Genomic DNA, 13,099 nt, shown 5'->3' with positions numbered 1-13,099 from the left:
CCCCGCAGGTATGAGCAGCTGACCCTTTATTGCTTTAAGTCCTCTAACTGTGCTGGCACCAAAATGTGTTATTTGAGGTTCAATGAGAGTACTGTCAAGTACAGTAACATGCGCCTCCCAGGTTTTTGTTTTGGGGAGAAGCAATCAAACATTTACATACTTGTTTAAATGCTAATCTGCTTTTGTTTGGAAGTCAGACCAAAATATTAATTGTTCTCACAGCCTTAGACAAGGACAAAGAGGCTGTTGATGATCTTCAGAGGGACTTCATCTTACATAAACAGGTTATTTAATGGCAAATGAAATTCTATGCTGAAAAAAATCAAATTAAAAAAAAAATCACAAGGAACTCTTAAATCACTTGTCAAACCTTGCAGATTTCAGGACAAACAGCAACTGATCAAGGAAGGGACAGAGGTATCTCTGAAGACCTCAGCTGACATATGACACAAGATGTAAAGGACATTATATGAGCCCAGAAAACATTTTTATCGGTTTTAGCAAAACTAATGAAAATAAATACAGTTCTTCACATAATATACAGTTAAACTTGTGATTTTGTTGTTCAGATTGACTTCTGTATCATATTCTTGTTTCTGAACTGTAATACCTCTTGTAGAATGCCTCAGTGGTGTTTTTTGCAAATAATTAACTACATTCTAAACTTTTCCATATTCAGTCTTTAATGAAAGCAGCTGTGGCTCATTATATGCCTTTCCTCCCTTATCTTTTCTGGAAATCTGAGGGAACTATTATTTTCACTGATATACATCTAACTGTTGGTCATATTGCAAATGAGCAGAAGATGGTCACCATCTATAAAGCGAATAGCTAATTTTCATAAAGACATTGGTATACATAATATTCATTAGAGCATGCATAAATTGCACATTTAACCATCCAGAAGAGAAGAACTTCTTTAACAGCAAAACAGTGAACAGACCTAAAGTATAAATAACAATATGCAACGTGAACATTTGGAAGCATTTAATAGCCAGTGAGCTATCTTTTCCTCCTATCATCAGTGCATGTAAAAATGTTATAGTATCACCTTGCTCAACCTCCTCCATAAAATTAATTACCTTTGGATAGATCCCATTTAATTGCTCATAAAATTGATCTGACTTTCCAGCTTTTATAGCAACCTGTATGTCATCAACAAAAGTGCTTAGAATAAATAGGACTTTTTTCCATCTCTCTGATATAATCACAAAATTAAAATTAAATGAGGGTTCCAATGCATCTTGGCGCGAGCAGTGGATATCTCAAGTATACACCAGAACAGTGTACATAAACAGGCTCTTTAACACTTTTGCGGTAGAAAAGACAAATGAAGAGTTATCTATTCAATGTCCTGAAACCGTTGTGTTACAAGGCCAGTGTTGTGAAATAAATGATGTTGAGGAATTCCATAGAATTTGCATAGATAAACTAGTATATAGAAATGGACATTCTTAGCAATTTCACAGAATCATTCACATCAGAGAATGAAAGCATATATTGTTACACAAATATACGTCCAATTTGAGCAGAGTTCCAAAGACATGTGTAGAGAAATATTCTAGAACAATTTGGATAAACATTTTGTTCCTGAAATTTTTTGGAAAATAAATAAAAATCCCAAGAAATTTCATCTGGGATAAGCTAAATTAGTTTGTTCAATGTCAAGGTAGAACATAAGATCTTGTTTTAGCTTTCTAAAACTTTCAGGTATTTTAAGATGAAGTCAAATTCATATCAAATTATTTTTTTAAAAGCAGCTAAAAGTTCCAGATAAATTTTTTAGATTTTCTGGGATTGATTCGTCTAAAACAATTAATGGAAGCTAATATGAATTTCAAAACTGTCTGTTGACTCCTAATTATCTCCTTAATTTCTCTTTTGAGATTATCTACGAAGGATTAGCGTTTGGCCTGCAAAGTTCATGTCAGTGATTTACTACCCTGGTTTTAAATTACCTGAGATAGGGCATCTGGAAACATAGGGAGTCTATTTTGGCTAAAATCACCTGTGCTTAACTGCATCATCCTGACACTTTTGATTCAATTATCTTTGTCCTCTATAAATTCTCATATCGGGGCTTCATCATTTTTGGAGATGTAGAACTGGATGCTGCCAAATGCATTACTTAAGGCAGTACCTGCAACAGCTTTACTGCAGGTACTGTAAAGAGTGGTTGGCAGCTATCGCTGACATGCAAGTTGTAACAAGCGACAGACATCAACTGAGAAAAAGACAAGAGAATATTTTCCCCAGATGCTTCTACTCTGTGAAAGTCATTAATCAAAATAGATAATGAAGAGAGAACTTTCCAGTCAAACTTTATGGAATAAAAAATTGTTTATGTTCATTACAAAGGACCTGTCAAGTTGGCTATATGTCAGAATAAAAATTCCATGCTGAGTACTCCTATTGTCTTGTGCTACCCGTTTTTTTTTGAAAACTCAGGCACAGGCAGGGCATCCCATGCAGACATTTACTGGGATAGTCATGTTGACTCATCTCTAGAGAAATCCTAGGCAGGATTCTTGGTTTTGTAAGGTGTGTGGTCATCACCAAACTCACAACCTCTTTCATCTCCATGGACAGAGGAGAACATCTCTCATGCCCACATTAGTTTGGCATTCAGAGACCAGATATCCCTTTTGGGTGGCACCAATCCCTTTTAGGTGACACTGCCAGCCAAGTAAGTAGACCAGGGTTTCTGAATGACCCAAGTCTACCTAGTGACCAGCCATGCTGTTCCCTGAGGAGCAGCCGGGAGACCATTCAGCACTGTGCCTGTGCCCAGCCTGCAGCCCTTGTGACCCTGGGAGCTAGAGCACATGGCCATTGCTGGTGCTGGCTCAGGTCCACCCTTCTCTTTCACCAATGAGTGGCCAGCCATGTCATTTTGGAGCAGATGCAGGTGCTAACCATTACGCACAAACACAGCAGGTAAAAGGAAAACAGTGGCATTCTTTTAATTTGCATACGAGGTGCAATGACCCCTCGGATGTTGCCTGGTTGTCTCACCCTTAACCTGCTCCTTCCGCTTTCCCAACCCAGCATTACCTGCTGGCATGTGCAGGACCTGAAAGGTAGCCCACAGAGATTTGAGTGTGCGTCAGAGACGTAGTCTGGAGAAGCCCAGGTTGTCCTGGGATGGCTCAGTCCAACCCATAAGGGACAGTTTCCTGCCCCCTCCCATTTGCCTGCCCAGACACAGGCATATACATGCAAACTTGCTCCAGTCATGCCCTATCCACATTTCACCCTCAGGGAATCACTTTATTGCCCTAGAAACCAGACTGACTTTTGTCTGCCTCATTTTATTCGAAGTCTCCTTCCTCAAGCAACCAGATTGGTGCTTGATAAAGAGCTGCGGACATCTCTGGGAAGAGCACGTCACCAGGCTACCGTTGGTGCAGGGATGGACCATCTCCAACAGAAGGCTCTGTGCTACCCACCCCACTGCTCGTGTGATGAGCCATGATCAGATTTTACTCTTTCACTGAGTTAGCACACCAGAATGTGTTTGTGGCAATTGTAGGGGCTGAACGCAGAGACAACAGAGCTCTGAGAATAATCATTAGCTATGAGCCATCTTTGTCTGACCCTGACCATCATCCCACCAAGGTGCCACTGCATCCTTCCTTTTCATCTTACAGAGGCAACTAGGCCATTTCCTGGGATCAGTGCTTGTCCTTAAACCCCACGTTCTTTGCACTGTCATGCTGGAGAGAGAAAGAAGCTCCTGTCCTTGTCTCATTGACTCTGATTTCCAGATAAAAACCTTAGATGGGAGGAAAAGGAGCAAGCATAGAGAATCTGAAGTTAGGGATCCTTCCGTGCAGCATCAGAGTTTCTGGTGCTCTCTGGAGAGGTCATTTTATTCAGCAGAGGTCTTGGTGTCTTTCACTGAGTCTTCATGGCAGGGCAGAGATAGAAGAGGGTTTAATGTTAAGGAAATCACACTAGCTTCATCAATACTAGTGAATCAAATATGCCTGGTAAGATTTCATCTGTGATTTAGTATTCCAAAGTAAAAAAAGAAAAAATATGTTCTTCATGCTCCAATTGCTCCCTCCTCTGTAATCACAGGAAATTAAAAACACGTTACAAATATTTTCTTTTGTTCAATTTATACATATATATATCAATTTCTCCTTAAGCAGGAGAGGAAAGGCTGAAGTTTCATTTGGCTTCCTTTCCCATGCTTTTACATATCACTGTTTTATTCTCTTTATTTTCTTCATTAATAATATTGCTATATTTAATTTCTCATTTAATTCTTTGAACATTTTTGTTACACAACCTTGAATGCCTTTTGTTTTTTCAGTCCCTCTGAAGGATAAGATGGCTACATAGCATTCAAGGGAAGGATGTCTCATTGACTTCTGTGATGGACAGAGAGTGTTTATATTTATTCTCTATTACAATCTAACTCCAGGACAAAAAAAAAAAAAAACCCAAAACGAAAAGAAAACAGGAGGCTTGATTTTCAGAGAGGTTAAATATTAGCTGTTCCCAAATGACTTCAGCTTGAGAAGTGAGCAGTCATGGGCCAGATTTTGAGAAAACACCACGTCATACTGATGAGAATTTGGTCCCCTCTTGAGGATCTCTACGGATCACTATTATTTGTCAGCGCATGTGAAAAATACCGGCGTGATTTGGAATTGAAATTTCGCTCAGCACGCTAACATCATCACTACATTTCCCTTCTTTTTTTCCCCCCAGTGGATTTTAATCTCCCAGACAGACAGGAAAGCAGAGGTGAAAAAGAAAAAAAGAAGAAAAAGGACCTCCTTTTTAATTCCATTTCTGTATGAGGCCACAGAAATCCCTCAAGCTAAACAGAACAGAGACTGAAAAAGAGGTGGGAAGAGATTATCAGGAGCCTGGCAAGAGGGGAGTGTAGTCAGTGGTCAGGTGAAGGCTGCTTTGCAGGATAAGCAATTTAGGTTTTATCAGTGCGGTAGAGAGAACAGTAGCTCCCTACGCTGAAAGGAGATTAAAAAGCAACAATAGCCTTTTCTGTATACCGCAGGCCAATCTGCTAACTATATGGAAAGCTCAGAAGCTGCTTAGAGCTGATGCTTGTTTAATGCTCACCTGCACCCACTTGAACTGTGCAAGGGACGTGGTGGTTTTCAGAACATCTGCATATGTTTCCATGCGTGGTTTTGTGTCAGAGATTGTGCCCAGTTAATCCAGCAGCGTTGTAAGATTTGCTGCAAGCAGAAAAGACGACATCCCTCCCGCCCCCTGGGGAGTCTGGTGGCTTCGGGAAAGAATGAGGAAAAAGGAGCTCCTCTTTCAGAATAAATAGCAACGGGGAGCTCATCGTAATCAGGGGCGTGTAATACAAAATAAAGGCCAAAGCAAAAGTGGCCTCCTCTGCTGGAACAGGGTCTGCTTTAGGAAAACAGAGCGTTGGTTCTGTGCAGTCCCAGGATGATTAATCCTCTCGGTGAACCAATACTTCATATGTAATATTTTGGAAGAAAGAGAGTGATTGGAGCAGCAGGACGTGCAGGTAGCCAAGGCATTGGAACAAGAGTTAGGAGACATAGGATTTGCTTGCTGCTACTGATTTTCGCTGTGACCTTAAGCCACCCATAGAGCCCTTCTATTTTGGCCTTGTATTTGATCTTTCTTGGGTCTGTTTGTAAGGAAGAGAAAATAACATTGAGACTTTCATTGAGCACGTGTTTGTAAAATACAGAAGTTACACCAAAATCCTTGCCGGTAAGTATTTTAATTTGCTATCTTCATCCCAAGTTTGGGACATTGGAAAAAACGGCAGCGCTAAATTAACTTCTCCCCTCTTTCTTGACTGAAGGACTTCCTGGTTTATAGCACACTGGGGAAGGACCTTCTTCGGTCTCGTGTCTTATCCTGATCTGTCAGCACGGAAACGCAAGGGATGATTCTGCTCTTGGTTGTTTAGATTTTTACCAGGTTACTCCTGATTTACTGTGGTTGTAAGATCAGACTCCTTTCTGACATGGTTTTATATAGAGAAGCCTAATTCTTCTGGACCGAAAGGTACTAAATAAATATTATTAAAGTTGCTGGGTAGAGGTGATGGAATTTTGCCATTCCATCTGCAAGTCAGCTTTAAAATGCGGCTGGATAGACATCCGAGCCGTGTGAGCAGAAAGCTCTGCACTATCTCAGGGTCTTTTGTTTCCTAAATAATGGCCCAGGAAAGGGCCAGGAAACCTTGCTGCTTCTTTCTTTGCAGAGTTGCGGTACTTCTCAGAGCGCACGCTCCTAAGGTGTAAGCTATCATGTGTTAATTGCTCATTATTTAGTTATTGCACATTCTCTTTTCTAGCTGAATTATTGATTTCTCATTCCATCTGTCCTGCCTGTAATTTGTAATATGATTACCATTCATAGGCTGCTAGCATTTTTTTTTCCGATGGATGTGGATGTTACACGACGGCTTGAGTTTTGCTCTGTTTTTTTCTATATTTGTTTTTCCCAAACAATCACTATGAAATGGAAAGAAAGTTTTAAGGACTGGATTTTAAAATAGTTGAATGAATCAGCAATTAATCACCGACAGCCTTATCAGCCACTAATCATGGACCTGGGTTTCAGTTGTGTTTAAAATTCCTGAAAATATTTCACAACATTTACATGCACCCCTGCCTCTTTGATGGCCCTGTCTGTCACCAAATCCTGGTGCAACTCTGAAAACAGAAGAAATATTTATTGTATACAAATAATACTTAAATAATAATAACAATAAATAAATAATAAATAATAAATAAATAAGTAAATAATAAATAAATAATAAATAATTATTATTATATGCAAATACATAGAAACATGCATTTCTCCCTCTTTTTAAGATAGAAAGACACTTCTCTTCATAAACAGTTTAATGTGTAGCTTAATATGTAAGTTTGGAAATGAAGTAACTGAACAAATAACATTAGATATATTTTCAACTGTATTTTTCCCCTGCTTTTCAGCAATCTTCTGATAAAACAAATCTCTTTTTTTTCCTTTAATCTGGTAGCAATCATGTTATGCTTTATAGGAGTCATACAACAGATATTGAATAAACACTATTGCCCTCTGTGGCCCAGGCTCCATGATACCACTTTTCCTAAGATGTTCTCATGTTTTCTTTCTGGTAATCTGTTATCATCTATTCCATTATCATCTCTATATTATGAGTTTTGTACTCTAAAAGAGAATCTTCCCATTGATATCAAGAGCTGGAGTCACATGGACTGTTTATCTCATGAGTTAGCTTGGGGCATCTCTCTTAAAAAAAAAATCTGGTTTCTTGGCAAAATATTTTCTTTTTCAATTTTCACTCGATCCAGCTTTTCAGGAAAAAGCTGAAATTTCACTCCTAAAGACATTTTATTATATTTTCACACTACCAAAAAATGTTGTCTGCTTAAAAAAAAAATATTAGGAAAAAATGTTAATTTAAACAATGCACTGTTAAAATCATGGCTTATTTAAGTCAACGGAAAATTTGAATTGCCACTCAGGATGCTAAGATTCTGGTCATTAAATTACGTGTTTCTCTTTGGTCCATATTTCCCCCTGCAAACTGTTATGCTTTCTCATAAAAGCTGAACAAAAGAGAACGTGAACTTCATCCTACTGACTTACCACTGCACCCATTTTCAGAAATACCCCTACGTTTAAATGTCTGTGCTGGAATCGCTCTGCTCTTAATTCCCTCCTCTCTAAAATGAAAGAAATGCTGGTCATTGAAGAGTCATCAGAGGTGTCTGAATTAAAACAGAAACACTCTGATGCCTGCCCAGTGTCTTTTAGAAAGCATAGGCGTTCTGAGGGCTACGTGTGATTTAATATCGTGTATCAGCTGATTGTGGCAAGTCACTGAAGTGTACCTCTTTTTAAAAACGAGGAGGCTGGGAGGAAGCTCTTGCTATTGGGCACCAGTGCTGAAACCTAGCAAACCAGGGTCAATAACATAAAGGCACCAAAGACAAAACCAGGCTGTAAAACAAATACGCTCACTATTGTTTACTTGTAATCTCGTCCGGTGTTGAGACTGAGCTAGGAGTGGCCGCATTAGTCCTTCCATCAAGGTCAGGAATCCCGAATGAGTTGCCAGGGGAAACAAATTACCGCGGTGTCAGCTGGAGCTGAAGGTCCTCATACAGAGGAACTTTACCTATTATATGCTTGAAAGATTTCCGGAACAACAGAAGCTGGAAAAGAGCATACTGGTAATAACAGAACCAGAAAAGCAGATGTTTCATTGACCCTTGCTCTATGCATTCGGACAACTCATTTGCCAGCATGGCTGAATTGGCCAGAAAGGAATTGCAAATAAGGGGTACTCTCCTGAGACATCCCCCCTGTCCCAAAGTCCGATAGTCAGTGTTTTTAGGAAGACATGTAGAAGAAACTGAAATGCATAGGAAATCATCTGGGAGTCATGCCCTTATCATCGAAGGCGAAAGGAGATAGTTCTGATTTTATTACAGTACTAATTTCGGTGGAAGGAATAGCGAGCTGGTGAAGGGACACAGGGGCAAGCTAATCTGTGACTAAGCTGGAAACCCCCCAAACCCTGCTCCGTTCACTCCATTCACTTAGTGAATTATCACTGTCAATACAACCTTGGCTGGAACCATATATGGAAAGAGAATTAGGAGTACTAGGCCTTCTATCCAGCCCTGCCATTCCTCTCTGCCAAGACAGTCTGCTGTTCTTGACCCCATGAAGCTTGTCTCCAGCTTTGTAGAATGGGGATGTTTTCGGTTTCTACACTATCAAGCACTAACTGTTAAACTTTGACAAAAAGAAATAAAAAAACCCCCACTATACTTAGTTACTCACAGGCTAGTTCAGAAAAGTTTAGGGTAAATCCCTCTGTTCTAATTTGATACTGCCTCACTCAACAGCTGTGGGAGGGCTTGGAGAGAGTGGCACTATGACCATAGGAAGAATGATAGCATCTTGTCTTTATCACATCTGTTGTCTAAGTTTTCTTATCGATTCAGGGTTGTTTTTTCATTGCAGGACTTTACATTGTCTAGCCAGGAACAGAAAAGCCATACATTTATCTCTGGCGACTTCATGGTGGGTAGAAGGTTTATTATCAGAAGAAGGTTTGGAGCCTAGTTCTGATCCTGAGCACACCGGTGAAAAACCTGCTTGCTGGATGCTGAACAAAGAACTCCACTGGGATACTGGGGAAAGTGTCTGCTCTTGAGACTGGTCTTGAGTCTTGAGCACTGGGTGAAAGAAACGGGAACATTTCTGTTGCATTGGTGAAGCAATTCTGCTACACAACAGATAAAGTTCTGGCTGTCTGTGTCCAGGCTGTCTTTCCCAGGTGCAGTCTTTTCTTCTCCCCATCATGCCTACTAGGGCTTTCTGTTCTGGGCTTTCCTTGGCACTTTGGAGCTGGGGCTGGGACAATGTATCAGACATGAACATGTCTTGGTTAACAGCTTGCATGAACATGTCATGGTTAACACCTTCCATCATTTGTATACCCTCTGTCCTACTGAAAACCGGGAAGAGCTATTATTGGGTAATTCTCATAGAAATTTAGCTAACAAAAAGCAAACAAAAAAAAGCCCTATGCAGGAGGTATAACAATTGCTGTGATTTGTAAGCTACTGCAGTACTCCACAGGACTTCATTGGTGATGTTTCAAGCTTGCCCAGCTATATCTGTATCTGTATCTCTATATATAGCATGTTACAGCCAGGACCTCAGTGTTCAGATGAACCCCATTATTCAAAATCAGGAGATACATTCCCAGAAATGGCAAAAGAACAGTGAAAACCTCTGCTCTTTAGTAATAAGACATTATTCCTCTTCAAATATTCTTTTTTATTGCTCTGTCCCTGTGTTACCTGTTGGATTGGAAAGATGTAAGGTGACTAAAGGCTTGATTTTACATTTTCATCACAACATTGAAAGAAAACTTTGAAGACCTGGAAGCTTTTTCCTTGGATTAGGCTTTATCATACTTGAATATCATACAGGAATAATTGAAGGTAATGTCACCGACAGAACAGTGCTAGTGAGAAGATCTGTAAATCAAGCTGGAATTTACACACTGCCTGATAGCTCTCTTGAAAATAGCTGCTGTGACCCTAATTTCAAAGAAGGGATAGGATTTTTTGTGTGCAGTCGCAGCTCAGATGTGAGTGGCTTACATGTTCTGCTCATTCTCAGGCAGCCAGAACTGAAGCAACACTAATGAGAGTGAGAAGATTTCTAAATGCAGAACTTCAGCCTCTGCCTGCTGTAAAAATTGTTGCTGGTGGGTTTTTTTTCCAGCCTTCTCTAGGTAGTATCATGGAGAAAGCACAGGTATTTCTGGGAACACTCAGTAGGAGGACTTGAAAAAGGACCACTATTTCAGCTAGTGCTCTTAGGGGTAAAGAGCAAATGCTTCTGCATTAATGATCTTTATGCAGCTGGAGATTGCTTTGCCAGTCACAAAAATGGAAACACCTGGGGGAAATGCAGCAGATGTTTAAGCATGCACAGTAGCCAGAAGGAAGGTAGAAAAGTATCTTAATTGGAGGACTAAAAGAAATAGCAGGAAAGCGGAGGGATTAAATACAGCAAATTTTGACTGTTGTTTAGGTGATGGTGGTAGTCGGTTAGAAATCGCTGGTCAGTTAAGATATAAAGATGAAAGGTCAGAAGTAAAGTGTAAAGAAGAAAGGAGCTCTGGTCAGTCAGGATGCTAAGTGGCAATACCTTGAAAGTAGGGAAGCTAACTGGTTTGAGATTGAAATCATAAACCAGGTTCATGTAGTTGCAAAAATTCTTGAAACTGCTGAGGAACTGACTTCTGAAGGTTTCTGTACTTCTGCCCATGTTACTAGTCATTCTCTTGTTGCCACTGATTCTCCTGGTATCTTTTTACAGCAACATGCAGGTATGGTGAAAGAGCAGACTTTTCAAAGCTATTCAGGTTCCTGATGGTGCAGATGGATACCTCGCAGGCTTCTCCGAGTCATGCTAAATACTGAGGAGACTTGCAGTTGATTTTAATAAGCTTTCAGTACCCACCTCATTTGTGAATTTATTTGGGTTCCAAATATCTTTGACAGGTTGACCCAAAGCAATCAGTCATGCACAGAACATCAGAGGTGACATAGTTTTTAGGCCAGGCTAGGACCAGAGAGGACTCAAAATATTATTTTCTGTACCTTTTTATATACCCTTCCTTTTTCTCTTTTTTTTTTTTGTGGTTGCATCCTTTTAAACATAATTTTCTTTGGAGATATGTGCAGCAGATTCTAGTATACGGATGTGCTGTTCAAACTGCCCTTTGTATTGTGCATAAATTCTCCGTATGTCAGCTGAACTTCTATATGCAGGGCTGACTCCTCCAGCTACGTTTGGTCTCTCTGAAGTTCCTCAGTGGACAAAAAAAAACAAAATAATGTTTTGTATTCCAGACATAAAAAATTCAATGAAGCCCTTCAGAGTTCTCTTAGGTGGTGCAGTTACATCTGCTCTGCTCCTTTCTACCATAACTGAGGAAACTGTCTAGTATGGAAATTAGTTAGCTGGGTTTTTATTTTGCTTGCCAGAGATGTGTGCAGTAGTGAGTGCCATACATTAACATACAGCAGCCAAGTTCTCTTCCTCTGAACCCCTTAGATACAGAGAAGTTAGTGAAATTATATCTTGCAAGATGAAAGAAGGATTTACATTAGGAGCAATTTTTACTTTTTTGGAGTGTATCAGGAAAGCTGGAAAGCACCAGTCAGTTAACTTCACATTCACCAGAACTAGGAGGATCTGAAAGTAGATCTCTTTTTCCCCATGGAACTATGTGATGATTGTGGTTTACATAAGTGTGTAGTTAGGTGGACATTCCCCCACACACACCCTGTCCCTAACAAAAACAGAGCCACATATGCATCAGTGTATATTTATTGTAAGTGTAGCAGAAGCATCACTCATGATACAGCAAACCAGCTGGAGGTCTGAAACAACCAGCCTAAATTCTGGTGGTTCAGGGGCTACATTTTCTGACACGTAGAAAGCAAATTTCTGGAGAGGCAAAGCTTTGAATTTGCATTTGTTATTAGTGGAAACCGTTATTTGAGTTATTTAAGACATTGCACAAATTTTTGGTGGAATTGTTACTTCACTGATATCCTGAAAGATTCAGATAGTATTGCTGACACAGTTTACAATGGTGTTTAAGATACTTTTATGCATTGTTGTCCAAATATTTTATTGTTTAGCCAGGTAAAAGGCAATTATGTTATACAAGCGTAGGAATACATAATATAAAAGAAATTACAGTCATGAGTCACCACCAATCTAAATAAATTAGAGACCCAAGGAATATGTAGACTGAGGGTATACAGAATATCAGGGCTATATGATAAAAGTCATATAATTTCTCATTGCCTGATTGTGGGAGCTGACTTCAAAATGAGTTAAGATCTTTCAGGTCTTGGGAAAAATTTCTTCCCTTTTCTCTGTGGTTTTGAAACACTGCATATTTTAAAATTGGTATTCAATTATTTTGAATGGGGAAAGTAAGAAGCTACACTTCCGGATATAAAACAAAGACTTATAAAAGTAAATTAAAGTCTGTCTTAAAATGAGACAGATCCAGATAACTGGTGAAAACAGTTGAACTGGTTGAAACAGTAACAGCCCCAGCAGAAATGCCACTTGGTGGTGATTCGGGGAGTATGAGTCTGATTTCATCTGGGATCGGCTGTCCTTCAACTGCTGTAAGATCATTGCAGAAAGACTGGTAAGGCCAGTTCAGAAATGTGTCAGTTATTCATAACCCGTTGCTCAGCCACACAAAAAGTCATCTGTCTTTTGGTAGGGCTCGTGTTAAAATTTTACTCTGGTTGTATCACCAGCTTCTTTGGGTGAGCATAACTTTAGGCCGTTTAGCTGTAATGAAATGTGACTTCAGCCTGTCATGGTCAACTTACAGCTTAACCAGTAAATGATTTTTCAGAGGATCAAGGACAAAAGCATTTTTTTTTTTTATATCGTTTATAGATACCACAGAAAAAACTTCATTACAAGAATCCCAGGATGAAGATGACGATAGTAATTTTTATTTTATGCAAGTTTATAAAAAAGGAAATGC

This window comes from Apteryx mantelli, chromosome 2 (genome assembly GCF_036417845.1).
Source record: "Apteryx mantelli isolate bAptMan1 chromosome 2, bAptMan1.hap1, whole genome shotgun sequence".
Lineage (NCBI taxonomy): Eukaryota > Metazoa > Chordata > Aves > Apterygiformes > Apterygidae > Apteryx > Apteryx mantelli.
The sequence above is the reverse complement of the archived record's forward strand: the minus strand, read 5'-3'. Positions refer to the sequence as shown.